Raw genomic sequence first — 26,296 nt, forward strand, 5'->3', positions numbered from 1 at the left:
ACTCCGCGTGGGCGGGCAGGGGGGGATGCCCAAGGGACCGCGGCCGCCGGGCCCTGAAGCCTCCGGGGCCGCGTCCCTGTGAGCGTCGAGCGGGATCTGCGGCGGGGCGCCAAGCGCCGACGGGCCTGGAGCGTCCCGCCCGCCCTGGGCTGCGAGGTGGCCCACCACTCCGCCACCCCCGGGTCCCCGAGGCCTCCTGTCGCCTGCCTGGGCGGGCGGCAGGGCCCTGCCGGAGAGGGCTGGCCGCCGGCATGGCGGTAAGGCGCAGGCGCCAGCGAAGCTGGGCCTCAAGAGGCACCGCGCGGGCCCCTCCTGCGTCTACGGCCATACCACCCTGAACGCGCCCGATCTCGTCTGATCTCGGAAGCTAAGCAGGGTCGGGCCTGGTTAGTACTTGGATGGGAGACCGCCTGGGAATACCGGGTGCTGTAGGCTTTTTGCCTCCCGCTCCGCCTTCTCCTTTAGTCGCCCGCCGCCTCCGCCCCCGCCCCCGCCCCCGCCCCCGCCGGGCACCGCTGCAGGCCCCACCTCCTCCGGCCCCTCCCACCACAGCGCGCCAGAGGGGGCGCTCTCCGCCTGCCTGGCCGGCCAGGCGGCCAGAAGGCGGCCCTGGAAGGCAGCCGCATCCCAGCCGCTCCCGGGGTGGCTGGCCTGAACCCAGACTCCGCCTCAGGCCCGGGTGCCGGCCGTGCGGCCCGCGAGCCCCTTGACCTGCACCTGGCCGCCCCCACTAGCGCCCAGCCGCGCCGCAGCCCCCTGTCTGCCCGTGTGTATCTCCACAGCTCCCTCCGGAAAAAGCCCACCCTCCGCCGTTTCGCCACGGCCGGGGGCGGGAGCGGGGGCGGGGGCTGGGACCGGTTCGCTGGGCTGGCTAGACACCAGGCGCCGGGTCCTGTGCTCGGCGGGTGGCGTGGGGGCAAGGGTGGCCTTGCTGGGGCTAAGGGGCCATGCCGGCTCAATGGTGGCTCCCAGTGGGTTAAGGGCCGACTGCCGTCGGGCAGGAGGGCCGGCCAGGCCGTGGCTGGGCTGCGCCTAGCACTGTGTGGATTGACAGGGTGGGGAATGCACAAGGGACCGAGGGCCACAGGCCCTTAAGCCTCCGGGGCCAAGTCCTGTGAGCGTTGAGCGGCTCTGGGGCGGAGGGCCAAGCGCCTACAGGCCTGGAGGGTCCCGCCTGACCTGAGCTGCGAAGTCGCCCACAACTCCACCACCCCCGGGCCCTCGAGGCCTCCTGTCGCTTGCCTGGGCGGACGGCAGGGCCGCGCCGGAGAGGGTTGGCTGCCGGGCTGGCGGTGAGTCGCCAGCACCAGCGAAGCTAAGCCTCAAGAGGCACACCGTGGCCCCCGCTGCATTCTACGGCCACACCTCCCTGAACGCACCACACCTCGTCTGATCTCGGAAGCTAATCAGGGTCTGGCCTGTTTCGTACCTGGATGGGAGACCACATGGGAATACCGAGTGCTGTAGGCTTTTTTGCCTCCCGCTCCGCCTTGACATTTAGTGGCCCGCGGCCGAGGCCGCCTCCGCCCCCGCTGAGCACCGCTGCAGGCCTCACCTCCTCACGTCCCTCCCAACACAGCGCGCCGGAGGGATCGCTCCCCGCCGAGCTGGCTGGACATGCGGCCAGAATGCGGCCCTGGAAGGCAGCCGCCACCCCAGCCGCTCCCGTGGTGGCTGGCCCGGACCCAGACTCCGCCGCAGGCCGGGGTGCCGTCCGTGCGGCCCGCGAGGCCCTCGACCTGCACTTGGCCGCCCCCACCGGAGCCCAGCCGCGCCGCAGCCCCCTGTCTGCCCGTGTGTCTCTCCACAGCTCCCTCCGGAAAAAGCCCCCCCCTCCGCCGTTTCGCCACGGCCGGGGGCGGGAGCGGGGGCGGGGGCCGGGGCCGCTTCTCCGGGCCTGCCGGCCACCAGGGCCGGGGTCCTGTGCTCGGCGGGCGGCGTGGGGGCAAGGGGGGGCCTTGCTGGGGCTAAGGGGCCGTGCCCACTCCATGGTGGCTCCCAGTGGCTTCGGGCCAGCTGCTGCCCGGCCGGAGGGCCGGCCCGGCCGTGGCCGGGCTGCGCCTAACTCCGCGTGGGCGGGCAGGGGGGGATGCCCAAGGGACCGCGGCCGCCGGGCCCTGAAGCCTCCGGGGCCGCGTCCCTGTGAGCGTCGAGCGGGATCTGCGGCGGGGCGCCAAGCGCCGACGGGCCTGGAGCGTCCCGCCCGCCCTGGGCTGCGAGGTGGCCCACCACTCCGCCACCCCCGGGTCCCCGAGGCCTCCTGTCGCCTGCCTGGGCGGGCGGCAGGGCCCTGCCGGAGAGGGCTGGCCGCCGGCATGGCGGTAAGGCGCAGGCGCCAGCGAAGCTGGGCCTCAAGAGGCACCGCGCGGGCCCCTCCTGCGTCTACGGCCATACCACCCTGAACGCGCCCGATCTCGTCTGATCTCGGAAGCTAAGCAGGGTCGGGCCTGGTTAGTACTTGGATGGGAGACCGCCTGGGAATACCGGGTGCTGTAGGCTTTTTGCCTCCCGCTCCGCCTTCTCCTTTAGTCGCCCGCCGCCTCCGCCCCCGCCCCCGCCCCCGCCCCCGCCGGGCACCGCTGCAGGCCCCACCTCCTCCGGCCCCTCCCACCACAGCGCGCCAGAGGGGGCGCTCTCCGCCTGCCTGGCCGGCCAGGCGGCCAGAAGGCGGCCCTGGAAGGCAGCCGCATCCCAGCCGCTCCCGGGGTGGCTGGCCTGAACCCAGACTCCGCCTCAGGCCCGGGTGCCGGCCGTGCGGCCCGCGAGCCCCTTGACCTGCACCTGGCCGCCCCCACTAGCGCCCAGCCCCGGCGCAGCCACCTATCTGCCGGTGTGTCTCTCCACAGCTCCCTCCGGAAAAAGCCCCCCCTCCGCCGTTTCACCACGGCCGAGTGCGGGAGCGGGGTCGTGGGCCAGGACTCGTTCTCCGAACCGGCCGACCACTAGGCACCGGGAACAGTGCTCGGCAGTTGGCGTGGATGCAAGTGTGGCCTTGCTGGCTGTAATGGGCCATGCCAACACAATGGTGGCTCCCAGTGGATTCGGGGCAACTGCCGTCGGGCAGGAGGGCCGGCCCGGCCACGGCTAGGTTGTGCCTAGCACTGCGTGAGTGGACAGGGTTGGTAATGCCCGAGGGACCTAGGGCCAAGGGACATTAAGCCTCCGGGGCCACGTCCTTGTGAGCATCAAGCGGGACCTGGGGCGGAGCGCCAAGCACCTACGGGCCTGGAGGATCCCGCCTGACCTGAGCTGCGAGGTCGCCCTTGACTATGCAACCCCTGGGTCCCTGAGGCCTCCTGTCGCCAGCCTGGGCGGGCGGCAGGGCCTTGCTGAAGAGGGCTGACCGCCGAGCAGGGAGCAAGTCGCCAGCACCAGCGAAGCAAAGCCTCAAGAGGCACCCCGTGGCCCCGGCTGCCCTCTAAGGCCATACCACCCTGAACGTGCCCCATCTCGTCTGATCGCGGAAGCTAAGCAGGGTCGGGCCTGGTTAGTACTTGGATGGGAGACCGCCTGGGAATACCGGGTGCTGTAGGCTTTTTGCCTCCCGCTCCGCCTTCTCCTTTAGTCGCCCGCCGCCTCCGCCGCCGCCCCCGCCCCCGCCGAGCAGCGCTGCAGGCCCCACCTCCTCCGGCCCCTCCCACCACAGCGCGCCAGAGGGGGCGCTCCGCGCCGGCCTGGCCGGCCAGGCGGCCAGAAGGCGGCCCTGGAAGGCAGCCGCCACCCCAGCCGCTCCCGTGGTGGCTGGCCCGGACCCAGACTCCGCCGCAGGCCGGGGTGCCGTCCGTGCGGCCCACGAAGCCCTCGACCTGCACTTGGCCGCCCCCACCGGAGCCCAGCCGCGCCGCAGCCCCCTGTCTGCCCGTGTGTATCTCCACAGCTCCCTCCGGAAAAAGCCCACCCTCCGCCGTTTCGCCACGGCCGGGGGCGGGAGCGGGGGCGGGGGCTGGGACCGGTTCGCTGGGCTGGCTAGACACCAGGCGCCGGGTCCTGTGCTCGGCGGGTGGCGTGGGGGCAAGGGTGGCCTTGCTGGGGCTAAGGGGCCGTGCCGGCTCAATGGTGGCTCCCAGTGGGTTAAGGGCCGACTGCCGTCGGGCAGGAGGGCCGGCCAGGCCGTGGCTGGGCTGCGCCTAGCACTGTGTGGATTGACAGGGTGGGGAATGCACAAGGGACCGAGGGCCACAGGCCCTTAAGCCTCCGGGGCCAAGTCCTGTGAGCGTTGAGCGGCTCTGGGGCGGAGGGCCAAGCGCCTACAGGCCTGGAGGGTCCCGCCTGACCTGAGCTGCGAAGTCGCCCACAACTCCACCACCCCCGGGCCCTCGAGGCCTCCTGTCGCTTGCCTGGGCGGACGGCAGGGCCGCGCCGGAGAGGGTTGGCTGCCGGGCTGGCGGTGAGTCGCCAGCACCAGCGAAGCTAAGCCTCAAGAGGCACACCGTGGCCCCCGCTGCATTCTACGGCCACACCTCCCTGAACGCACCACACCTCGTCTGATCTCGGAAGCTAATCAGGGTCTGGCCTGTTTCGTACCTGGATGGGAGACCACATGGGAATACCGAGTGCTGTAGGCTTTTTTGCCTCCCGCTCCGCCTTGACATTTAGTGGCCCGCGGCCGAGGCCGCCTCCGCCCCCGCTGAGCACCGCTGCAGGCCTCACCTCCTCACGTCCCTCCCAACACAGCGCGCCGGAGGGATCGCTCCCCACCGAGCTGGCTGGACATGCGGCCAGAATGCGGCCCTGGAAGGCAGCCGCCACCCCAGCCGCTCCCGTGGTGGCTGGCCCGGACCCAGACTCCGCCGCAGGCCGGGGTGCCGTCCGTGCGGCCCGCGAGGCCCTCGACCTGCACTTGGCCGCCCCCACCGGAGCCCAGCCGCGCCGCAGCCCCCTGTCTGCCCGTGTGTCTCTCCACAGCTCCCTCCGGAAAAAGCCCCCCCCTCCGCCGTTTCGCCACGGCCGGGGGCGGGAGCGGGGGCGGGGGCCGGGGCCGCTTCTCCGGGCCTGCCGGCCACCAGGGCCGGGGTCCTGTGCTCGGCGGGCGGCGTGGGGGCAAGGGGGGGCCTTGCTGGGGCTAAGGGGCCGTGCCCACTCCATGGTGGCTCCCAGTGGCTTCGGGCCAGCTGCTGCCCGGCCGGAGGGCCGGCCCGGCCGTGGCCGGGCTGCGCCTAACTCCGCGTGGGCGGGCAGGGGGGGATGCCCAAGGGACCGCGGCCGCCGGGCCCTGAAGCCTCCGGGGCCGCGTCCCTGTGAGCGTCGAGCGGGATCTGCGGCGGGGCGCCAAGCGCCGACGGGCCTGGAGCGTCCCGCCCGCCCTGGGCTGCGAGGTGGCCCACCACTCCGCCACCCCCGGGTCCCCGAGGCCTCCTGTCGCCTGCCTGGGCGGGCGGCAGGGCCCTGCCGGAGAGGGCTGGCCGCCGGCATGGCGGTAAGGCGCAGGCGCCAGCGAAGCTGGGCCTCAAGAGGCACCGCGCGGGCCCCTCCTGCGTCTACGGCCATACCACCCTGAACGCGCCCGATCTCGTCTGATCTCGGAAGCTAAGCAGGGTCGGGCCTGGTTAGTACTTGGATGGGAGACCGCCTGGGAATACCGGGTGCTGTAGGCTTTTTGCCTCCCGCTCCGCCTTCTCCTTTAGTCGCCCGCCGCCTCCGCCCCCGCCCCCGCCCCCGCCCCCGCCGGGCACCGCTGCAGGCCCCACCTCCTCCGGCCCCTCCCACCACAGCGCGCCAGAGGGGGCGCTCTCCGCCTGCCTGGCCGGCCAGGCGGCCAGAAGGCGGCCCTGGAAGGCAGCCGCATCCCAGCCGCTCCCGGGGTGGCTGGCCTGAACCCAGACTCCGCCTCAGGCCCGGGTGCCGGCCGTGCGGCCCGCGAGCCCCTTGACCTGCACCTGGCCGCCCCCACTAGCGCCCAGCCCCGGCGCAGCCACCTATCTGCCGGTGTGTCTCTCCACAGCTCCCTCCGGAAAAAGCCCCCCCTCCACCGTTTCGCCACGGCCGAGTGCGGGAGCGGGGTCGTGGGCCAGGACTCGTTCTCCGAACCGGCCGACCACTAGGCACCGGGAACAGTGCTCGGCAGTTGGCGTGGATGCAAGTGTGGCCTTGCTGGCTGTAATGGGCCATGCCAACACAATGGTGGCTCCCAGTGGATTCGGGGCAACTGCCGTCGGGCAGGAGGGCCGGCCCGGCCACGGCTAGGTTGTGCCTAGCACTGCGTGAGTGGACAGGGTTGGTAATGCCCGAGGGACCTAGGGCCAAGGGACATTAAGCCTCCGGGGCCACATCCTTGTGAGCATCAAGCGGGACCTGGGGCGGAGCGCCAAGCACCTACGGGCCTGGAGGATCCCGCCTGACCTGAGCTGCGAGGTCGCCCTTGACTATGCAACCCCTGGGTCCCTGAGGCCTCCTGTCGCCAGCCTGGGCGGGCGGCAGGGCCTTGCTGAAGAGGGCTGACCGCCGAGCAGGGAGCAAGTCGCCAGCACCAGCGAAGCAAAGCCTCAAGAGGCACCCCGTGGCCCCGGCTGCCCTCTAAGGCCATACCACCCTGAACGTGCCCCATCTCGTCTGATCGCGGAAGCTAAGCAGGGTCGGGCCTGGTTAGTACTTGGATGGGAGACCGCCTGGGAATACCGGGTGCTGTAGGCTTTTTGCCTCCCGCTACGCCTTCTCCTTTAGTCGCCCGCCGCCTCCGCCGCCGCCCCCGCCCCCGCCGAGCAGCGCTGCAGGCCCCACCTCCTCCGGCCCCTCCCACCACAGCGCGCCAGAGGGGGCGCTCCGCGCCGGCCTGGCCGGCCAGGCGGCCAGAAGGCGGCCCTGGAAGGCAGCCGCCACCCCAGCCGCTCCCGTGGTGGCTGGCCCGGACCCAGACTCCGCCGCAGGCCGGGGTGCCGTCCGTGCGGCCCACGAAGCCCTCGACCTGCACTTGGCCGCCCCCACCGGAGCCCAGCCGCGCCGCAGCCCCCTGTCTGCCCGTGTGTATCTCCACAGCTCCCTCCGGAAAAAGCCCACCCTCCGCCGTTTCGCCACGGCCAGGGGCGGGAGCGGGGGCGGGGGCTGGGACCGGTTCGCTGGGCTGGCTAGACACCAGGCGCCGGGTCCTGTGCTCGGCGGGTGGCGTGGGGGCAAGGGTGGCCTTGCTGGGGCTAAGGGGCCGTGCCGGCTCAATGGTGGCTCCCAGTGGGTTAAGGGCCGACTGCCGTCGGGCAGGAGGGCCGGCCAGGCCGTGGCTGGGCTGCGCCTAGCACTGTGTGGATTGACAGGGTGGGGAATGCACAAGGGACCGAGGGCCACAGGCCCTTAAGCCTCCGGGGCCAAGTCCTGTGAGCGTTGAGCGGCTCTGGGGCGGAGGGCCAAGCGCCTACAGGCCTGGAGGGTCCCGCCTGACCTGAGCTGCGAAGTCGCCCACAACTCCACCACCCCCGGGCCCTCGAGGCCTCCTGTCGCTTGCCTGGGCGGACGGCAGGGCCGCGCCGGAGAGGGTTGGCTGCCGGGCTGGCGGTGAGTCGCCAGCACCAGCGAAGCTAAGCCTCAAGAGGCACACCGTGGCCCCTGCTGCATTCTACGGCCACACCTCCCTGAACGCACCACATCTCGTCTGATCTCGGAAGCTAATCAGGGTCTGGCCTGTTTCGTACCTGGATGGGAGACCACATGGGAATACCGAGTGCTGTAGGCTTTTTTGCCTCCCGCTCCGCCTTGACATTTAGTGGCCCGCGGCCGAGGCCGCCTCCGCCCCCGCTGAGCACCGCTGCAGGCCTCACCTCCTCACGTCCCTCCCAACACAGCGCGCCGGAGGGATCGCTCCCCGCCGAGCTGGCTGGACATGCGGCCAGAATGCGGCCCTGGAAGGCAGCCGCCACCCCAGCCGCTCCCGTGGTGGCTGGCCCGGACCCAGACTCCGCCGCAGGCCGGGGTGCCGTCCGTGCGGCCCGCGAGGCCCTCGACCTGCACTTGGCCGCCCCCACCGGAGCCCAGCCGCGCCGCAGCCCCCTGTCTGCCCGTGTGTCTCTCCACAGCTCCCTCCGGAAAAAGCCCCCCCTCCGCCGTTTCGCCACGGCCGGGGGCGGGAGCGGGGGCGGGGGCCGGGGCCGCTTCTCCGGGCCTGCCGGCCACCAGGGCCGGGGTCCTGTGCTCGGCGGGCGGCGTGGGGGCAAGGGGGGGCCTTGCTGGGGCTAAGGGGCCGTGCCCACTCCATGGTGGCTCCCAGTGGCTTCGGGCCAGCTGCTGCCCGGCCGGAGGGCCGTCCCGGCCGTGGCCGGGCTGCGCCTAACTCCGCGTGGGCGGGCAGGGGGGGATGCCCAAGGGACCGCGGCCGCCGGGCCCTGAAGCCTCCGGGGCCGCGTCCCTGTGAGCGTCGAGCGGGATCTGCGGCGGGGCGCCAAGCGCCGACGGGCCTGGAGCGTCCCGCCCGCCCTGGGCTGCGAGGTGGCCCACCACTCCGCCACCCCCGGGTCCCCGAGGCCTCCTGTCGCCTGCCTGGGCGGGCGGCAGGGCCCTGCCGGAGAGGGCTGGCCGCCGGCATGGCGGTAAGGCGCAGGCGCCAGCGAAGCTGGGCCTCAAGAGGCACCGCGCGGGCCCCTCCTGCGTCTACGGCCATACCACCCTGAACGCGCCCGATCTCGTCTGATCTCGGAAGCTAAGCAGGGTCGGGCCTGGTTAGTACTTGGATGGGAGACCGCCTGGGAATACCGGGTGCTGTAGGCTTTTTGCCTCCCGCTCCGCCTTCTCCTTTAGTCGCCCGCCGCCTCCGCCCCCGCCCCCGCCCCCGCCCCCGCCGGGCACCGCTGCAGGCCCCACCTCCTCCGGCCCCTCCCACCACAGCGCGCCAGAGGGGGCGCTCTCCGCCTGCCTGGCCGGCCAGGCGGCCAGAAGGCGGCCCTGGAAGGCAGCCGCATCCCAGCCGCTCCCGGGGTGGCTGGCCTGAACCCAGACTCCGCCTCAGGCCCGGGTGCCGGCCGTGCGGCCCGCGAGCCCCTTGACCTGCACCTGGCCGCCCCCACTAGCGCCCAGCCCCGGCGCAGCCACCTATCTGCCGGTGTGTCTCTCCACAGCTCCCTCCGGAAAAAGCCCCCCCTCCGCCGTTTCGCCACGGCCGAGTGCGGGAGCGGGGTCGTGGGCCAGGACTCGTTCTCCGAACCGGCCGACCACTAGGCACCGGGAACAGTGCTCGGCAGTTGGCGTGGATGCAAGTGTGGCCTTGCTGGCTGTAATGGGCCATGCCAACACAATGGTGGCTCCCAGTGGATTCGGGGCAACTGCCGTCGGGCAGGAGGGCCGGCCCGGCCACGGCTAGGTTGTGCCTAGCACTGCGTGAGTGGACAGGGTTGGTAATGCCCGAGGGACCTAGGGCCAAGGGACATTAAGCCTCCGGGGCCACGTCCTTGTGAGCATCAAGCGGGACCTGGGGCGGAGCGCCAAGCACCTACGGGCCTGGAGGATCCCGCCTGACCTGAGCTGCGAGGTCGCCCTTGACTATGCAACCCCTGGGTCCCTGAGGCCTCCTGTCGCCAGCCTGGGCGGGCGGCAGGGCCTTGCTGAAGAGGGCTGACCGCCGAGCAGGGAGCAAGTCGCCAGCACCAGCGAAGCAAAGCCTCAAGAGGCACCCCGTGGCCCCGGCTGCCCTCTAAGGCCATACCACCCTGAACGTGCCCCATCTCGTCTGATCGCGGAAGCTAAGCAGGGTCGGGCCTGGTTAGTACTTGGATGGGAGACCGCCTGGGAATACCGGGTGCTGTAGGCTTTTTGCCTCCCGCTCCGCCTTCTCCTTTAGTCGCCCGCCGCCTCCGCCGCCGCCCCCGCCCCCGCCGAGCAGCGCTGCAGGCCCCACCTCCTCCGGCCCCTCCCACCACAGCGCGCCAGAGGGGGCACTCCGCGCCGGCCTGGCCGGCCAGGCGGCCAGAAGGCGGCCCTGGAAGGCAGCCGCCACCCCAGCCGCTCCCGTGGTGGCTGGCCCGGACCCAGACTCCGCCGCAGGCCGGGGTGCCGTCCGTGCGGCCCACGAAGCCCTCGACCTGCACTTGGCCGCCCCCACCGGAGCCCAGCCGCGCCGCAGCCCCCTGTCTGCCCGTGTGTATCTCCACAGCTCCCTCCGGAAAAAGCCCACGCTCCGCCGTTTCGCCACGGACGGGGGCGGGAGCGGGGGCGGGGGCTGGGACCGGTTCGCTGGGCTGGCTAGACACCAGGCGCCGGGTCCTGTGCTCGGCGGGTGGCGTGGGGGCAAGGGTGGCCTTGCTGGGGCTAAGGGGCCGTGCCGGCTCAATGGTGGCTCCCAGTGGGTTAAGGGCCGACTGCCGTCGGGCAGGAGGGCCGGCCAGGCCGTGGCTGGGCTGCGCCTAGCACTGTGTGGATTGACAGGGTGGGGAATGCACAAGGGACCGAGGGCCACAGGCCCTTAAGCCTCCGGGGCCAAGTCCTGTGAGCGTTGAGCGGCTCTGGGGCGGAGGGCCAAGCGCCTACAGGCCTGGAGGGTCCCGCCTGACCTGAGCTGCGAAGTCGCCCACAACTCCACCACCCCCGGGCCCTCGAGGCCTCCTGTCGCTTGCCTGGGCGGACGGCAGGGCCGCGCCGGAGAGGGTTGGCTGCCGGGCTGGCGGTGAGTCGCCAGCACCAGCGAAGCTAAGCCTCAAGAGGCACACCGTGGCCCCCGCTGCATTCTACGGCCACACCTCCCTGAACGCACCACACCTCGTCTGATCTCGGAAGCTAATCAGGGTCTGGCCTGTTTCGTACCTGGATGGGAGACCACATGGGAATACCGAGTGCTGTAGGCTTTTTTGCCTCCCGCTCCGCCTTGACATTTAGTGGCCCGCGGCCGAGGCCGCCTCCGCCCCCGCTGAGCACCGCTGCAGGCCTCACCTCCTCACGTCCCTCCCAACACAGCGCGCCGGAGGGATCGCTCCCCGCCGAGCTGGCTGGACATGCGGCCAGAATGCGGCCCTGGAAGGCAGCCGCCACCCCAGCCGCTCCCGTGGTGGCTGGCCCGGACCCAGACTCCGCCGCAGGCCGGGGTGCCGTCCGTGCGGCCCGCGAGGCCCTCGACCTGCACTTGGCCGCCCCCACCGGAGCCCAGCCGCGCCGCAGCCCCCTGTCTGCCCGTGTGTCTCTCCACAGCTCCCTCCGGAAAAAGCCCCCCCCTCCGCCGTTTCGCCACGGCCGGGGGCGGGAGCGGGGGCGGGGGCCGGGGCCGCTTCTCCGGGCCTGCCGGCCACCAGGGCCGGGGTCCTGTGCTCGGCGGGCGGCGTGGGGGCAAGGGGGGGCCTTGCTGGGGCTAAGGGGCCGTGCCCACTCCATGGTGGCTCCCAGTGGCTTCGGGCCAGCTGCTGCCCGGCCGGAGGGCCGGCCCGGCCGTGGCCGGGCTGCGCCTAACTCCGCGTGGGCGGGCAGGGGGGGATGCCCAAGGGACCGCGGCCGCCGGGCCCTGAAGCCTCCGGGGCCGCGTCCCTGTGAGCGTCGAGCGGGATCTGCGGCGGGGCGCCAAGCGCCGACGGGCCTGGAGCGTCCCGCCCGCCCTGGGCTGCGAGGTGGCCCACCACTCCGCCACCCCCGGGTCCCCGAGGCCTCCTGTCGCCTGCCTGGGCGGGCGGCAGGGCCCTGCCGGAGAGGGCTGGCCGCCGGCATGGCGGTAAGGCGCAGGCGCCAGCGAAGCTGGGCCTCAAGAGGCACCGCGCGGGCCCCTCCTGCGTCTACGGCCATACCACCCTGAACGCGCCCGATCTCGTCTGATCTCGGAAGCTAAGCAGGGTCGGGCCTGGTTAGTACTTGGATGGGAGACCGCCTGGGAATACCGGGTGCTGTAGGCTTTTTGCCTCCCGCTCCGCCTTCTCCTTTAGTCGCCCGCCGCCTCCGCCCCCGCCCCCGCCCCCGCCCCCGCCGGGCACCGCTGCAGGCCCCACCTCCTCCGGCCCCTCCCACCACAGCGCGCCAGAGGGGGCGCTCTCCGCCTGCCTGGCCGGCCAGGCGGCCAGAAGGCGGCCCTGGAAGGCAGCCGCATCCCAGCCGCTCCCGGGGTGGCTGGCCTGAACCCAGACTCCGCCTCAGGCCCGGGTGCCGGCCGTGCGGCCCGCGAGCCCCTTGACCTGCACCTGGCCGCCCCCACTAGCGCCCAGCCCCGGCGCAGCCACCTATCTGCCGGTGTGTCTCTCCACAGCTCCCTCCGGAAAAAGCCCCCCCTCCGCCGTTTCGCCACGGCCGAGTGCGGGAGCGGGGTCGTGGGCCAGGACTCGTTCTCCGAACCGGCCGACCACTAGGCACCGGGAACAGTGCTCGGCAGTTGGCGTGGATGCAAGTGTGGCCTTGCTGGCTGTAATGGGCCATGCCAACACAATGGTGGCTCCCAGTGGATTCGGGGCAACTGCCGTCGGGCAGGAGGGCCGGCCCGGCCACGGCTAGGTTGTGCCTAGCACTGCGTGAGTGGACAGGGTTGGTAATGCCCGAGGGACCTAGGGCCAAGGGACATTAAGCCTCCGGGGCCACGTCCTTGTGAGCATCAAGCGGGACCTGGGGCGGAGCGCCAAGCACCTACGGGCCTGGAGGATCCCGCCTGACCTGAGCTGCGAGGTCGCCCTTGACTATGCAACCCCTGGGTCCCTGAGGCCTCCTGTCGCCAGCCTGGGCGGGCGGCAGGGCCTTGCTGAAGAGGGCTGACCGCCGAGCAGGGAGCAAGTCGCCAGCACCAGCGAAGCAAAGCCTCAAGAGGCACCCCGTGGCCCCGGCTGCCCTCTAAGGCCATACCACCCTGAACGTGCCCCATCTCGTCTGATCGCGGAAGCTAAGCAGGGTCGGGCCTGGTTAGTACTTGGATGGGAGACCGCCTGGGAATACCGGGTGCTGTAGGCTTTTTGCCTCCCGCTCCGCCTTCTCCTTTAGTCGCCCGCCGCCTCCGCCGCCGCCCCCGCCCCCGCCGAGCAGCGCTGCAGGCCCCACCTCCTCCGGCCCCTCCCACCACAGCGCGCCAGAGGGGGCACTCCGCGCCGGCCTGGCCGGCCAGGCGGCCAGAAGGCGGCCCTGGAAGGCAGCCGCCACCCCAGCCGCTCCCGTGGTGGCTGGCCCGGACCCAGACTCCGCCGCAGGCCGGGGTGCCGTCCGTGCGGCCCACGAAGCCCTCGACCTGCACTTGGCCGCCCCCACCGGAGCCCAGCCGCGCCGCAGCCCCCTGTCTGCCCGTGTGTATCTCCACAGCTCCCTCCGGAAAAAGCCCACCCTCCGCCGTTTCGCCACGGCCGGGGGCGGGAGCGGGGGCGGGGGCTGGGACCGGTTCGCTGGGCTGGCTAGACACCAGGCGCCGGGTCCTGTGCTCGGCGGGTGGCGTGGGGGCAAGGGTGGCCTTGCTGGGGCTAAGGGGCCGTGCCGGCTCAATGGTGGCTCCCAGTGGGTTAAGGGCCGACTGCCGTCGGGCAGGAGGGCCGGCCAGGCCGTGGCTGGGCTGCGCCTAGCACTGTGTGGATTGACAGGGTGGGGAATGCACAAGGGACCGAGGGCCACAGGCCCTTAAGCCTCCGGGGCCAAGTCCTGTGAGCGTTGAGCGGCTCTGGGGCGGAGGGCCAAGCGCCTACAGGCCTGGAGGGTCCCGCCTGACCTGAGCTGCGAAGTCGCCCACAACTCCACCACCCCCGGGCCCTCGAGGCCTCCTGTCGCTTGCCTGGGCGGACGGCAGGGCCGCGCCGGAGAGGGTTGGCTGCCGGGCTGGCGGTGAGTCGCCAGCACCAGCGAAGCTAAGCCTCAAGAGGCACACCGTGGCCCCCGCTGCATTCTACGGCCACACCTCCCTGAACGCACCACACCTCGTCTGATCTCGGAAGCTAATCAGGGTCTGGCCTGTTTCGTACCTGGATGGGAGACCACATGGGAATACCGAGTGCTGTAGGCTTTTTTGCCTCCCGCTCCGCCTTGACATTTAGTGGCCCGCGGCCGAGGCCGCCTCCGCCCCCGCTGAGCACCGCTGCAGGCCTCACCTCCTCACGTCCCTCCCAACACAGCGCGCCGGAGGGATCGCTCCCCGCCGAGCTGGCTGGACATGCGGCCAGAATGCGGCCCTGGAAGGCAGCCGCCACCCCAGCCGCTCCCGTGGTGGCTGGCCCGGACCCAGACTCCGCCGCAGGCCGGGGTGCCGTCCGTGCGGCCCGCGAGGCCCTCGACCTGCACTTGGCCGCCCCCACCGGAGCCCAGCCGCGCCGCAGCCCCCTGTCTGCCCGTGTGTCTCTCCACAGCTCCCTCCGGAAAAAGCCCCCCCCTCCGCCGTTTCGCCACGGCCGGGGGCGGGAGCGGGGGCGGGGGCCGGGGCCGCTTCTCCGGGCCTGCCGGCCACCAGGGCCGGGGTCCTGTGCTCGGCGGGCGGCGTGGGGGCAAGGGGGGGCCTTGCTGGGGCTAAGGGGCCGTGCCCACTCCATGGTGGCTCCCAGTGGCTTCGGGCCAGCTGCTGCCCGGCCGGAGGGCCGGCCCGGCCGTGGCCGGGCTGCGCCTAACTCCGCGTGGGCGGGCAGGGGGGGATGCCCAAGGGACCGCGGCCGCCGGGCCCTGAAGCCTCCGGGGCCGCGTCCCTGTGAGCGTCGAGCGGGATCTGCGGCGGGGCGCCAAGCGCCGACGGGCCTGGAGCGTCCCGCCCGCCCTGGGCTGCGAGGTGGCCCACCACTCCGCCACCCCCGGGTCCCCGAGGCCTCCTGTCGCCTGCCTGGGCGGGCGGCAGGGCCCTGCCGGAGAGGGCTGGCCGCCGGCATGGCGGTAAGGCGCAGGCGCCAGCGAAGCTGGGCCTCAAGAGGCACCGCGCGGGCCCCTCCTGCGTCTACGGCCATACCACCCTGAACGCGCCCGATCTCGTCTGATCTCGGAAGCTAAGCAGGGTCGGGCCTGGTTAGTACTTGGATGGGAGACCGCCTGGGAATACCGGGTGCTGTAGGCTTTTTGCCTCCCGCTCCGCCTTCTCCTTTAGTCGCCCGCCGCCTCCGCCCCCGCCCCCGCCCCCGCCCCCGCCGGGCACCGCTGCAGGCCCCACCTCCTCCGGCCCCTCCCACCACAGCGCGCCAGAGGGGGCGCTCTCCGCCTGCCTGGCCGGCCAGGCGGCCAGAAGGCGGCCCTGGAAGGCAGCCGCATCCCAGCCGCTCCCGGGGTGGCTGGCCTGAACCCAGACTCCGCCTCAGGCCCGGGTGCCGGCCGTGCGGCCCGCGAGCCCCTTGACCTGCACCTGGCCGCCCCCACTAGCGCCCAGCCGCGCCGCAGCCCCCTGTCTGCCCGTGTGTATCTCCACAGCTCCCTCCGGAAAAAGCCCACCCTCCGCCGTTTCGCCACGGCCGGGGGCGGGAGCGGGGGCGGGGGCTGGGACCGGTTCGCTGGGCTGGCTAGACACCAGGCGCCGGGTCCTGTGCTCGGCGGGTGGCGTGGGGGCAAGGGTGGCCTTGCTGGGGCTAAGGGGCCATGCCGGCTCAATGGTGGCTCCCAGTGGGTTAAGGGCCGACTGCCGTCGGGCAGGAGGGCCGGCCAGGCCGTGGCTGGGCTGCGCCTAGCACTGTGTGGATTGACAGGGTGGGGAATGCACAAGGGACCGAGGGCCACAGGCCCTTAAGCCTCCGGGGCCAAGTCCTGTGAGCGTTGAGCGGCTCTGGGGCGGAGGGCCAAGCGCCTACAGGCCTGGAGGGTCCCGCCTGACCTGAGCTGCGAAGTCGCCCACAACTCCACCACCCCCGGGCCCTCGAGGCCTCCTGTCGCTTGCCTGGGCGGACGGCAGGGCCGCGCCGGAGAGGGTTGGCTGCCGGGCTGGCGGTGAGTCGCCAGCACCAGCGAAGCTAAGCCTCAAGAGGCACACCGTGGCCCCCGCTGCATTCTACGGCCACACCTCCCTGAACGCACCACACCTCGTCTGATCTCGGAAGCTAATCAGGGTCTGGCCTGTTTCGTACCTGGATGGGAGACCACATGGGAATACCGAGTGCTGTAGGCTTTTTTGCCTCCCGCTCCGCCTTGACATTTAGTGGCCCGCGGCCGAGGCCGCCTCCGCCCCCGCTGAGCACCGCTGCAGGCCTCACCTCCTCACGTCCCTCCCAACACAGCGCGCCGGAGGGATCGCTCCCCGCCGAGCTGGCTGGACATGCGGCCAGAATGCGGCCCTGGAAGGCAGCCGCCACCCCAGCCGCTCCCGTGGTGGCTGGCCCGGACCCAGACTCCGCCGCAGGCCGGGGTGCCGTCCGTGCGGCCCGCGAGGCCCTCGACCTGCACTTGGCCGCCCCCACCGGAGCCCAGCCGCGCCGCAGCCCCCTGTCTGCCCGTGTGTCTCTCCACAGCTCCCTCCGGAAAAAGCCCCCCCCTCCGCCGTTTCGCCACGGCCGGGGGCGGGAGCGGGGGCGGGGGCCGGGGCCGCTTCTCCGGGCCTGCCGGCCACCAGGGCCGGGGTCCTGTGCTCGGCGGGCGGCGTGGGGGCAAGGGGGGGCCTTGCTGGGGCTAAGGGGCCGTGCCCACTCCATGGTGGCTCCCAGTGGCTTCGGGCCAGCTGCTGCCCGGCCGGAGGGCCGGCCCGGCCGTGGCCGGGCTGCGCCTAACTCCGCGTGGGCGGGCAGGGGGGGATGCCCAAGGGACCGCGGCCGCCGGGCCCTGAAGCCTCCGGGGCCGCGTCCCTGTGAGCGTCGAGCGGGATCTGCGGCGGGGCGCCAAGCGCCGACGGGCCTGGAGCGTCCCGCCCGCCCTGGGCTGCGAGGTGGCCCACCACTCCGCCACCCCCGGGTCCCCGAGGCCTCCTGTCGCCTGCCTGGGCGGGCGGCAGGGCCCTGCCGGAGAGGGCTGGCCGCCGGCATGGCGGTAAGGCGCAGGCGCCAGCGAAGCTGGGCCTCAAGAGGCACCGCGCGGGCCCCTCCTGCGTCTACGGCCATACCACCCTGAACGCGCCCGATCTCGTCTGATCTCGGAAGCTAAGCAGGGTCGGGCCTGGTTAGTACTTGGATGGGAGACCGCCTGGGAATACCGGGTGCTGTAGGCTTTTTGCCTCCCGCTCCGCCTTCTCCTTTAGTCGCCCGCCGCCTCCGCCCCCGCCCCCGCCCCCGCCCCCGCCGGGCACCGCTGCAGGCCCCACCTCCTCCGGCCCCTCCCACCACAGCGCGCCAGAGGGGGCGCTCTCCGCCTGCCTGGCCGGCCAGGCGGCCAGAAGGCGGCCCTGGAAGGCAGCCGCATCCCAGCCGCTCCCGGGGTGGCTGGCCTGAACCCAGACTCCGCCTCAGGCCCGGGTGCCGGCCGTGCGGCCCGCGAGCCCCTTGACCTGCACCTGGCCGCCCCCACTAGCGCCCAGCCCCGGCGCAGCCACCTATCTGCCGGTGTGTCTCTCCACAGCTCCCTCCGGAAAAAGCCCCCCCTCCGCCGTTTCACCACGGCCGAGTGCGGGAGCGGGGTCGTGGGCCAGGACTCGTTCTCCGAACCGGCCGACCACTAGGCACCGGGAACAGTGCTCGGCAGTTGGCGTGGATGCAAGTGTGGCCTTGCTGGCTGTAATGGGCCATGCCAACACAATGGTGGCTCCCAGTGGATTCGGGGCAACTGCCGTCGGGCAGGAGGGCCGGCCCGGCCACGGCTAGGTTGTGCCTAGCACTGCGTGAGTGGACAGGGTTGGTAATGCCCGAGGGACCTAGGGCCAAGGGACATTAAGCCTCCGGGGCCACGTCCTTGTGAGCATCAAGCGGGACCTGGGGCGGAGCGCCAAGCACCTACGGGCCTGGAGGATCCCGCCTGACCTGAGCTGCGAGGTCGCCCTTGACTATGCAACCCCTGGGTCCCTGAGGCCTCCTGTCGCCAGCCTGGGCGGGCGGCAGGGCCTTGCTGAAGAGGGCTGACCGCCGAGCAGGGAGCAAGTCGCCAGCACCAGCGAAGCAAAGCCTCAAGAGGCACCCCGTGGCCCCGGCTGCCCTCTAAGGCCATACCACCCTGAACGTGCCCCATCTCGTCTGATCGCGGAAGCTAAGCAGGGTCGGGCCTGGTTAGTACTTGGATGGGAGACCGCCTGGGAATACCGGGTGCTGTAGGCTTTTTGCCTCCCGCTCCGCCTTCTCCTTTAGTCGCCCGCCGCCTCCGCCGCCGCCCCCGCCCCCGCCGAGCAGCGCTGCAGGCCCCACCTCCTCCGGCCCCTCCCACCACAGCGCGCCAGAGGGGGCGCTCCGCGCCGGCCTGGCCGGCCAGGCGGCCAGAAGGCGGCCCTGGAAGGCAGCCGCCACCCCAGCCGCTCCCGTGGTGGCTGGCCCGGACCCAGACTCCGCCGCAGGCCGGGGTGCCGTCCGTGCGGCCCACGAAGCCCTCGACCTGCACTTGGCCGCCCCCACCGGAGCCCAGCCGCGCCGCAGCCCCCTGTCTGCCCGTGTGTATCTCCACAGCTCCCTCCGGAAAAAGCCCACCCTCCGCCGTTTCGCCACGGCCGGGGGCGGGAGCGGGGGCGGGGGCTGGGACCGGTTCGCTGGGCTGGCTAGACACCAGGCGCCGGGTCCTGTGCTCGGCGGGTGGCGTGGGGGCAAGGGTGGCCTTGCTGGGGCTAAGGGGCCGTGCCGGCTCAATGGTGGCTCCCAGTGGGTTAAGGGCCGACTGCCGTCGGGCAGGAGGGCCGGCCAGGCCGTGGCTGGGCTGCGCCTAGCACTGTGTGGATTGACAGGGTGGGGAATGCACAAGGGACCGAGGGCCACAGGCCCTTAAGCCTCCGGGGCCAAGTCCTGTGAGCGTTGAGCGGCTCTGGGGCGGAGGGCCAAGCGCCTACAGGCCTGGAGGGTCCCGCCTGACCTGAGCTGCGAAGTCGCCCACAACTCCACCACCCCCGGGCCCTCGAGGCCTCCTGTCGCTTGCCTGGGCGGACGGCAGGGCCGCGCCGGAGAGGGTTGGCTGCCGGGCTGGCGGTGAGTCGCCAGCACCAGCGAAGCTAAGCCTCAAGAGGCACACCGTGGCCCCCGCTGCATTCTACGGCCACACCTCCCTGAACGCACCACACCTCGTCTGATCTCGGAAGCTAATCAGGGTCTGGCCTGTTTCGTACCTGGATGGGAGACCACATGGGAATACCGAGTGCTGTAGGCTTTTTTGCCTCCCGCTCCGCCTTGACATTTAGTGGCCCGCGGCCGAGGCCGCCTCCGCCCCCGCTGAGCACCGCTGCAGGCCTCACCTCCTCACGTCCCTCCCAACACAGCGCGCCGGAGGGATCGCTCCCCACCGAGCTGGCTGGACATGCGGCCAGAATGCGGCCCTGGAAGGCAGCCGCCACCCCAGCCGCTCCCGTGGTGGCTGGCCCGGACCCAGACTCCGCCGCAGGCCGGGGTGCCGTCCGTGCGGCCCGCGAGGCCCTCGACCTGCACTTGGCCGCCCCCACCGGAGCCCAGCCGCGCCGCAGCCCCCTGTCTGCCCGTGTGTCTCTCCACAGCTCCCTCCGGAAAAAGCCCCCCCCTCCGCCGTTTCGCCACGGCCGGGGGCGGGAGCGGGGGCGGGGGCCGGGGCCGCTTCTCCGGGCCTGCCGGCCACCAGGGCCGGGGTCCTGTGCTCGGCGGGCGGCGTGGGGGCAAGGGGGGGCCTTGCTGGGGCTAAGGGGCCGTGCCCACTCCATGGTGGCTCCCAGTGGCTTCGGGCCAGCTGCTGCCCGGCCGGAGGGCCGGCCCGGCCGTGGCCGGGCTGCGCCTAACTCCGCGTGGGCGGGCAGGGGGGGATGCCCAAGGGACCGCGGCCGCCGGGCCCTGAAGCCTCCGGGGCCGCGTCCCTGTGAGCGTCGAGCGGGATCTGCGGCGGGGCGCCAAGCGCCGACGGGCCTGGAGCGTCCCGCCCGCCCTGGGCTGCGAGGTGGCCCACCACTCCGCCACCCCCGGGTCCCCGAGGCCTCCTGTCGCCTGCCTGGGCGGGCGGCAGGGCCCTGCCGGAGAGGGCTGGCCGCCGGCATGGCGGTAAGGCGCAGGCGCCAGCGAAGCTGGGCCTCAAGAGGCACCGCGCGGGCCCCTCCTGCGTCTACGGCCATACCACCCTGAACGCGCCCGATCTCGTCTGATCTCGGAAGCTAAGCAGGGTCGGGCCTGGTTAGTACTTGGATGGGAGACCGCCTGGGAATACCGGGTGCTGTAGGCTTTTTGCCTCCCGCTCCGCCTTCTCCTTTAGTCGCCCGCCGCCTCCGCCCCCGCCCCCGCCCCCGCCCCCGCCGGGCACCGCTGCAGGCCCCACCTCCTCCGGCCCCTCCCACCACAGCGCGCCAGAGGGGGCGCTCTCCGCCTGCCTGGCCGGCCAGGCGGCCAGAAGGCGGCCCTGGAAGGCAGCCGCATCCCAGCCGCTCCCGGGGTGGCTGGCCTGAACCCAGACTCCGCCTCAGGCCCGGGTGCCGGCCGTGCGGCCCGCGAGCCCCTTGACCTGCACCTGGCCGCCCCCACTAGCGCCCAGCCCCGGCGCAGCCACCTATCTGCCGGTGTGTCTCTCCACAGCTCCCTCCGGAAAAAGCCCCCCCTCCACCGTTTCGCCACGGCCGAGTGCGGGAGCGGGGTCGTGGGCCAGGACTCGTTCTCCGAACCGGCCGACCACTAGGCACCGGGAACAGTGCTCGGCAGTTGGCGTGGATGCAAGTGTGGCCTTGCTGGCTGTAATGGGCCATGCCAACACAATGGTGGCTCCCAGTGGATTCGGGGCAACTGCCGTCGGGCAGGAGGGCCGGCCCGGCCACGGCTAGGTTGTGCCTAGCACTGCGTGAGTGGACAGGGTTGGTAATGCCCGAGGGACCTAGGGCCAAGGGACATTAAGCCTCCGGGGCCACATCCTTGTGAGCATCAAGCGGGACCTGGGGCGGAGCGCCAAGCACCTACGGGCCTGGAGGATCCCGCCTGACCTGAGCTGCGAGGTCGCCCTTGACTATGCAACCCCTGGGTCCCTGAGGCCTCCTGTCGCCAGCCTGGGCGGGCGGCAGGGCCTTGCTGAAGAGGGCTGACCGCCGAGCAGGGAGCAAGTCGCCAGCACCAGCGAAGCAAAGCCTCAAGAGGCACCCCGTGGCCCCGGCTGCCCTCTAAGGCCATACCACCCTGAACGTGCCCCATCTCGTCTGATCGCGGAAGCTAAGCAGGGTCGGGCCTGGTTAGTACTTGGATGGGAGACCGCCTGGGAATACCGGGTGCTGTAGGCTTTTTGCCTCCCGCTACGCCTTCTCCTTTAGTCGCCCGCCGCCTCCGCCGCCGCCCCCGCCCCCGCCGAGCAGCGCTGCAGGCCCCACCTCCTCCGGCCCCTCCCACCACAGCGCGCCAGAGGGGGCGCTCCGCGCCGGCCTGGCCGGCCAGGCGGCCAGAAGGCGGCCCTGGAAGGCAGCCGCCACCCCAGCCGCTCCCGTGGTGGCTGGCCCGGACCCAGACTCCGCCGCAGGCCGGGGTGCCGTCCGTGCGGCCCACGAAGCCCTCGACCTGCACTTGGCCGCCCCCACCGGAGCCCAGCCGCGCCGCAGCCCCCTGTCTGCCCGTGTGTATCTCCACAGCTCCCTCCGGAAAAAGCCCACCCTCCGCCGTTTCGCCACGGCCAGGGGCGGGAGCGGGGGCGGGGGCTGGGACCGGTTCGCTGGGCTGGCTAGACACCAGGCGCCGGGTCCTGTGCTCGGCGGGTGGCGTGGGGGCAAGGGTGGCCTTGCTGGGGCTAAGGGGCCGTGCCGGCTCAATGGTGGCTCCCAGTGGGTTAAGGGCCGACTGCCGTCGGGCAGGAGGGCCGGCCAGGCCGTGGCTGGGCTGCGCCTAGCACTGTGTGGATTGACAGGGTGGGGAATGCACAAGGGACCGAGGGCCACAGGCCCTTAAGCCTCCGGGGCCAAGTCCTGTGAGCGTTGAGCGGCTCTGGGGCGGAGGGCCAAGCGCCTACAGGCCTGGAGGGTCCCGCCTGACCTGAGCTGCGAAGTCGCCCACAACTCCACCACCCCCGGGCCCTCGAGGCCTCCTGTCGCTTGCCTGGGCGGACGGCAGGGCCGCGCCGGAGAGGGTTGGCTGCCGGGCTGGCGGTGAGTCGCCAGCACCAGCGAAGCTAAGCCTCAAGAGGCACACCGTGGCCCCTGCTGCATTCTACGGCCACACCTCCCTGAACGCACCACATCTCGTCTGATCTCGGAAGCTAATCAGGGTCTGGCCTGTTTCGTACCTGGATGGGAGACCACATGGGAATACCGAGTGCTGTAGGCTTTTTTGCCTCCCGCTCCGCCTTGACATTTAGTGGCCCGCGGCCGAGGCCGCCTCCGCCCCCGCTGAGCACCGCTGCAGGCCTCACCTCCTCACGTCCCTCCCAACACAGCGCGCCGGAGGGATCGCTCCCCGCCGAGCTGGCTGGACATGCGGCCAGAATGCGGCCCTGGAAGGCAGCCGCCACCCCAGCCGCTCCCGTGGTGGCTGGCCCGGACCCAGACTCCGCCGCAGGCCGGGGTGCCGTCCGTGCGGCCCGCGAGGCCCTCGACCTGCACTTGGCCGCCCCCACCGGAGCCCAGCCGCGCCGCAGCCCCCTGTCTGCCCGTGTGTCTCTCCACAGCTCCCTCCGGAAAAAGCCCCCCCTCCGCCGTTTCGCCACGGCCGGGGGCGGGAGCGGGGGCGGGGGCCGGGGCCGCTTCTCCGGGCCTGCCGGCCACCAGGGCCGGGGTCCTGTGCTCGGCGGGCGGCGTGGGGGCAAGGGGGGGCCTTGCTGGGGCTAAGGGGCCGTGCCCACTCCATGGTGGCTCCCAGTGGCTTCGGGCCAGCTGCTGCCCGGCCGGAGGGCCGTCCCGGCCGTGGCCGGGCTGCGCCTAACTCCGCGTGGGCGGGCAGGGGGGGATGCCCAAGGGACCGCGGCCGCCGGGCCCTGAAGCCTCCGGGGCCGCGTCCCTGTGAGCGTCGAGCGGGATCTGCGGCGGGGCGCCAAGCGCCGACGGGCCTGGAGCGTCCCGCCCGCCCTGGGCTGCGAGGTGGCCCACCACTCCGCCACCCCCGGGTCCCCGAGGCCTCCTGTCGCCTGCCTGGGCGGGCGGCAGGGCCCTGCCGGAGAGGGCTGGCCGCCGGCATGGCGGTAAGGCGCAGGCGCCAGCGAAGCTGGGCCTCAAGAGGCACCGCGCGGGCCCCTCCTGCGTCTACGGCCATACCACCCTGAACGCGCCCGATCTCGTCTGATCTCGGAAGCTAAGCAGGGTCGGGCCTGGTTAGTACTTGGATGGGAGACCGCCTGGGAATACCGGGTGCTGTAGGCTTTTTGCCTCCCGCTCCGCCTTCTCCTTTAGTCGCCCGCCGCCTCCGCCCCCGCCCCCGCCCCCGCCCCCGCCGGGCACCGCTGCAGGCCCCACCTCCTCCGGCCCCTCCCACCACAGCGCGCCAGAGGGGGCGCTCTCCGCCTGCCTGGCCGGCCAGGCGGCCAGAAGGCGGCCCTGGAAGGCAGCCGCATCCCAGCCGCTCCCGGGGTGGCTGGCCTGAACCCAGACTCCGCCTCAGGCCCGGGTGCCGGCCGTGCGGCCCGCGAGCCCCTTGACCTGCACCTGGCCGCCCCCACTAGCGCCCAGCCCCGGCGCAGCCACCTATCTGCCGGTGTGTCTCTCCACAGCTCCCTCCGGAAAAAGCCCCCCCTCCGCCGTTTCGCCACGGCCGAGTGCGGGAGCGGGGTCGTGGGCCAGGACTCGTTCTCCGAACCGGCCGACCACTAGGCACCGGGAACAGTGCTCGGCAGTTGGCGTGGATGCAAGTGTGGCCTTGCTGGCTGTAATGGGCCATGCCAACACAATGGTGGCTCCCAGTGGATTCGGGGCAACTGCCGTCGGGCAGGAGGGCCGGCCCGGCCACGGCTAGGTTGTGCCTAGCACTGCGTGAGTGGACAGGGTTGGTAATGCCCGAGGGACCTAGGGCCAAGGGACATTAAGCCTCCGGGGCCACGTCCTTGTGAGCATCAAGCGGGACCTGGGGCGGAGCGCCAAGCACCTACGGGCCTGGAGGATCCCGCCTGACCTGAGCTGCGAGGTCGCCCTTGACTATGCAACCCCTGGGTCCCTGAGGCCTCCTGTCGCCAGCCTGGGCGGGCGGCAGGGCCTTGCTGAAGAGGGCTGACCGCCGAGCAGGGAGCAAGTCGCCAGCACCAGCGAAGCAAAGCCTCAAGAGGCACCCCGTGGCCCCGGCTGCCCTCTAAGGCCATACCACCCTGAACGTGCCCCATCTCGTCTGATCGCGGAAGCTAAGCAGGGTCGGGCCTGGTTAGTACTTGGATGGGAGACCGCCTGGGAATACCGGGTGCTGTAGGCTTTTTGCCTCCCGCTCCGCCTTCTCCTTTAGTCGCCCGCCGCCTCCGCCGCCGCCCCCGCCCCCGCCGAGCAGCGCTGCAGGCCCCACCTCCTCCGGCCCCTCCCACCACAGCGCGCCAGAGGGGGCACTCCGCGCCGGCCTGGCCGGCCAGGCGGCCAGAAGGCGGCCCTGGAAGGCAGCCGCCACCCCAGCCGCTCCCGTGGTGGCTGGCCCGGACCCAGACTCCGCCGCAGGCCGGGGTGCCGTCCGTGCGGCCCACGAAGCCCTCGACCTGCACTTGGCCGCCCCCACCGGAGCCCAGCCGCGCCGCAGCCCCCTGTCTGCCCGTGTGTATCTCCACAGCTCCCTCCGGAAAAAGCCCACGCTCCGCCGTTTCGCCACGGACGGGGGCGGGAGCGGGGGCGGGGGCTGGGACCGGTTCGCTGGGCTGGCTAGACACCAGGCGCCGGGTCCTGTGCTCGGCGGGTGGCGTGGGGGCAAGGGTGGCCTTGCTGGGGCTAAGGGGCCGTGCCGGCTCAATGGTGGCTCCCAGTGGGTTAAGGGCCGACTGCCGTCGGGCAGGAGGGCCGGCCAGGCCGTGGCTGGGCTGCGCCTAGCACTGTGTGGATTGACAGGGTGGGGAATGCACAAGGGACCGAGGGCCACAGGCCCTTAAGCCTCCGGGGCCAAGTCCTGTGAGCGTTGAGCGGCTCTGGGGCGGAGGGCCAAGCGCCTACAGGCCTGGAGGGTCCCGCCTGACCTGAGCTGCGAAGTCGCCCACAACTCCACCACCCCCGGGCCCTCGAGGCCTCCTGTCGCTTGCCTGGGCGGACGGCAGGGCCGCGCCGGAGAGGGTTGGCTGCCGGGCTGGCGGTGAGTCGCCAGCACCAGCGAAGCTAAGCCTCAAGAGGCACACCGTGGCCCCCGCTGCATTCTACGGCCACACCTCCCTGAACGCACCACACCTCGTCTGATCTCGGAAGCTAATCAGGGTCTGGCCTGTTTCGTACCTGGATGGGAGACCACATGGGAATACCGAGTGCTGTAGGCTTTTTTGCCTCCCGCTCCGCCTTGACATTTAGTGGCCCGCGGCCGAGGCCGCCTCCGCCCCCGCTGAGCACCGCTGCAGGCCTCACCTCCTCACGTCCCTCCCAACACAGCGCGCCGGAGGGATCGCTCCCCACCGAGCTGGCTGGACATGCGGCCAGAATGCGGCCCTGGAAGGCAGCCGCCACCCCAGCCGCTCCCGTGGTGGCTGGCCCGGACCCAGACTCCGCCGCAGGCCGGGGTGCCGTCCGTGCGGCCCGCGAGGCCCTCGACCTGCACTTGGCCGCCCCCACCGGAGCCCAGCCGCGCCGCAGCCCCCTGTCTGCCCGTGTGTCTCTCCACAGCTCCCTCCGGAAAAAGCCCCCCCCTCCGCCGTTTCGCCACGGCCGGGGGCGGGAGCGGGGGCGGGGGCCGGGGCCGCTTCTCCGGGCCTGCCGGCCACCAGGGCCGGGGTCCTGTGCTCGGCGGGCGGCGTGGGGGCAAGGGGGGGCCTTGCTGGGGCTAAGGGGCCGTGCCCACTCCATGGTGGCTCCCAGTGGCTTCGGGCCAGCTGCTGCCCGGCCGGAGGGCCGGCCCGGCCGTGGCCGGGCTGCGCCTAACTCCGCGTGGGCGGGCAGGGGGGGATGCCCAAGGGACCGCGGCCGCCGGGCCCTGAAGCCTCCGGGGCCGCGTCCCTGTGAGCGTCGAGCGGGATCTGCGGCGGGGCGCCAAGCGCCGACGGGCCTGGAGCGTCCCGCCCGCCCTGGGCTGCGAGGTGGCCCACCACTCCGCCACCCCCGGGTCCCCGAGGCCTCCTGTCGCCTGCCTGGGCGGGCGGCAGGGCCCTGCCGGAGAGGGCTGGCCGCCGGCATGGCGGTAAGGCGCAGGCGCCAGCGAAGCTGGGCCTCAAGAGGCACCGCGCGGGCCCCTCCTGCGTCTACGGCCATACCACCCTGAACGCGCCCGATCTCGTCTGATCTCGGAAGCTAAGCAGGGTCGGGCCTGGTTAGTACTTGGATGGGAGACCGCCTGGGAATACCGGGTGCTGTAGGCTTTTTGCCTCCCGCTCCGCCTTCTCCTTTAGTCGCCCGCCGCCTCCGCCCCCGCCCCCGCCCCCGCCCCCG

The 26,296-nt window shown here is 72.7% G+C and overlaps 10 non-coding genes and 16 pseudogenes across 10 annotated transcripts; all 26 read left to right on the plus strand.

The window, feature by feature from the left end:
- Window positions 1–316: 316 nt before the first annotated feature.
- LOC133080913 (5S ribosomal RNA) lies at window positions 317–435 on the plus strand. The gene has a single exon (XR_009698631.1). It is a non-coding gene; the product is annotated as a 5S ribosomal RNA (ribosomal RNA).
- A 916-nt stretch (window positions 436–1,351) lies between these two features.
- Window positions 1,352–1,470, plus strand: LOC133076612 (5S ribosomal RNA; annotated as a pseudogene).
- A 910-nt stretch (window positions 1,471–2,380) lies between these two features.
- LOC133080921 (5S ribosomal RNA) lies at window positions 2,381–2,499 on the plus strand. Its single transcript, XR_009698633.1, has one exon. It is a non-coding gene; the product is annotated as a 5S ribosomal RNA (ribosomal RNA).
- A 917-nt stretch (window positions 2,500–3,416) lies between these two features.
- Window positions 3,417–3,535, plus strand: LOC133105185 (5S ribosomal RNA; annotated as a pseudogene).
- A 911-nt stretch (window positions 3,536–4,446) lies between these two features.
- On the plus strand, window positions 4,447–4,565 carry LOC133076617 (5S ribosomal RNA; annotated as a pseudogene).
- Window positions 4,566–5,475: 910 nt separating this feature from the next.
- LOC133080923 (5S ribosomal RNA) lies at window positions 5,476–5,594 on the plus strand. The gene has a single exon (XR_009698634.1). It is a non-coding gene; the product is annotated as a 5S ribosomal RNA (ribosomal RNA).
- Window positions 5,595–6,511: 917 nt separating this feature from the next.
- On the plus strand, window positions 6,512–6,630 carry LOC133105198 (5S ribosomal RNA; annotated as a pseudogene).
- A 911-nt stretch (window positions 6,631–7,541) lies between these two features.
- On the plus strand, window positions 7,542–7,660 carry LOC133074739 (5S ribosomal RNA; annotated as a pseudogene).
- A 909-nt stretch (window positions 7,661–8,569) lies between these two features.
- LOC133080925 (5S ribosomal RNA) lies at window positions 8,570–8,688 on the plus strand. The gene has a single exon (XR_009698635.1). It is a non-coding gene; the product is annotated as a 5S ribosomal RNA (ribosomal RNA).
- A 917-nt stretch (window positions 8,689–9,605) lies between these two features.
- LOC133105202 (5S ribosomal RNA) lies at window positions 9,606–9,724 on the plus strand (annotated as a pseudogene).
- A 911-nt stretch (window positions 9,725–10,635) lies between these two features.
- LOC133076625 (5S ribosomal RNA) lies at window positions 10,636–10,754 on the plus strand (annotated as a pseudogene).
- A 910-nt stretch (window positions 10,755–11,664) lies between these two features.
- Window positions 11,665–11,783, plus strand: LOC133080926 (5S ribosomal RNA). The gene has a single exon (XR_009698636.1). It is a non-coding gene; the product is annotated as a 5S ribosomal RNA (ribosomal RNA).
- Window positions 11,784–12,700: 917 nt separating this feature from the next.
- On the plus strand, window positions 12,701–12,819 carry LOC133105205 (5S ribosomal RNA; annotated as a pseudogene).
- Window positions 12,820–13,730: 911 nt separating this feature from the next.
- On the plus strand, window positions 13,731–13,849 carry LOC133076630 (5S ribosomal RNA; annotated as a pseudogene).
- A 910-nt stretch (window positions 13,850–14,759) lies between these two features.
- On the plus strand, window positions 14,760–14,878 carry LOC133080932 (5S ribosomal RNA). Its single transcript, XR_009698637.1, has one exon. It is a non-coding gene; the product is annotated as a 5S ribosomal RNA (ribosomal RNA).
- Window positions 14,879–15,794: 916 nt separating this feature from the next.
- Window positions 15,795–15,913, plus strand: LOC133076633 (5S ribosomal RNA; annotated as a pseudogene).
- A 910-nt stretch (window positions 15,914–16,823) lies between these two features.
- LOC133080939 (5S ribosomal RNA) lies at window positions 16,824–16,942 on the plus strand. Its single transcript, XR_009698638.1, has one exon. It is a non-coding gene; the product is annotated as a 5S ribosomal RNA (ribosomal RNA).
- A 917-nt stretch (window positions 16,943–17,859) lies between these two features.
- LOC133105209 (5S ribosomal RNA) lies at window positions 17,860–17,978 on the plus strand (annotated as a pseudogene).
- Window positions 17,979–18,889: 911 nt separating this feature from the next.
- On the plus strand, window positions 18,890–19,008 carry LOC133076637 (5S ribosomal RNA; annotated as a pseudogene).
- Window positions 19,009–19,918: 910 nt separating this feature from the next.
- LOC133080942 (5S ribosomal RNA) lies at window positions 19,919–20,037 on the plus strand. Its single transcript, XR_009698640.1, has one exon. It is a non-coding gene; the product is annotated as a 5S ribosomal RNA (ribosomal RNA).
- Window positions 20,038–20,954: 917 nt separating this feature from the next.
- On the plus strand, window positions 20,955–21,073 carry LOC133105214 (5S ribosomal RNA; annotated as a pseudogene).
- Window positions 21,074–21,984: 911 nt separating this feature from the next.
- Window positions 21,985–22,103, plus strand: LOC133074743 (5S ribosomal RNA; annotated as a pseudogene).
- Window positions 22,104–23,012: 909 nt separating this feature from the next.
- LOC133080945 (5S ribosomal RNA) lies at window positions 23,013–23,131 on the plus strand. Its single transcript, XR_009698641.1, has one exon. It is a non-coding gene; the product is annotated as a 5S ribosomal RNA (ribosomal RNA).
- Window positions 23,132–24,048: 917 nt separating this feature from the next.
- On the plus strand, window positions 24,049–24,167 carry LOC133105218 (5S ribosomal RNA; annotated as a pseudogene).
- A 911-nt stretch (window positions 24,168–25,078) lies between these two features.
- Window positions 25,079–25,197, plus strand: LOC133076644 (5S ribosomal RNA; annotated as a pseudogene).
- Window positions 25,198–26,107: 910 nt separating this feature from the next.
- On the plus strand, window positions 26,108–26,226 carry LOC133080951 (5S ribosomal RNA). Its single transcript, XR_009698643.1, has one exon. It is a non-coding gene; the product is annotated as a 5S ribosomal RNA (ribosomal RNA).
- Window positions 26,227–26,296: the final 70 nt, after the last annotated feature.

This window comes from Eubalaena glacialis, chromosome 1 (assembly GCF_028564815.1).
Source record: "Eubalaena glacialis isolate mEubGla1 chromosome 1, mEubGla1.1.hap2.+ XY, whole genome shotgun sequence".
Taxonomy (NCBI): Eukaryota; Metazoa; Chordata; class Mammalia; order Artiodactyla; family Balaenidae; genus Eubalaena; species Eubalaena glacialis.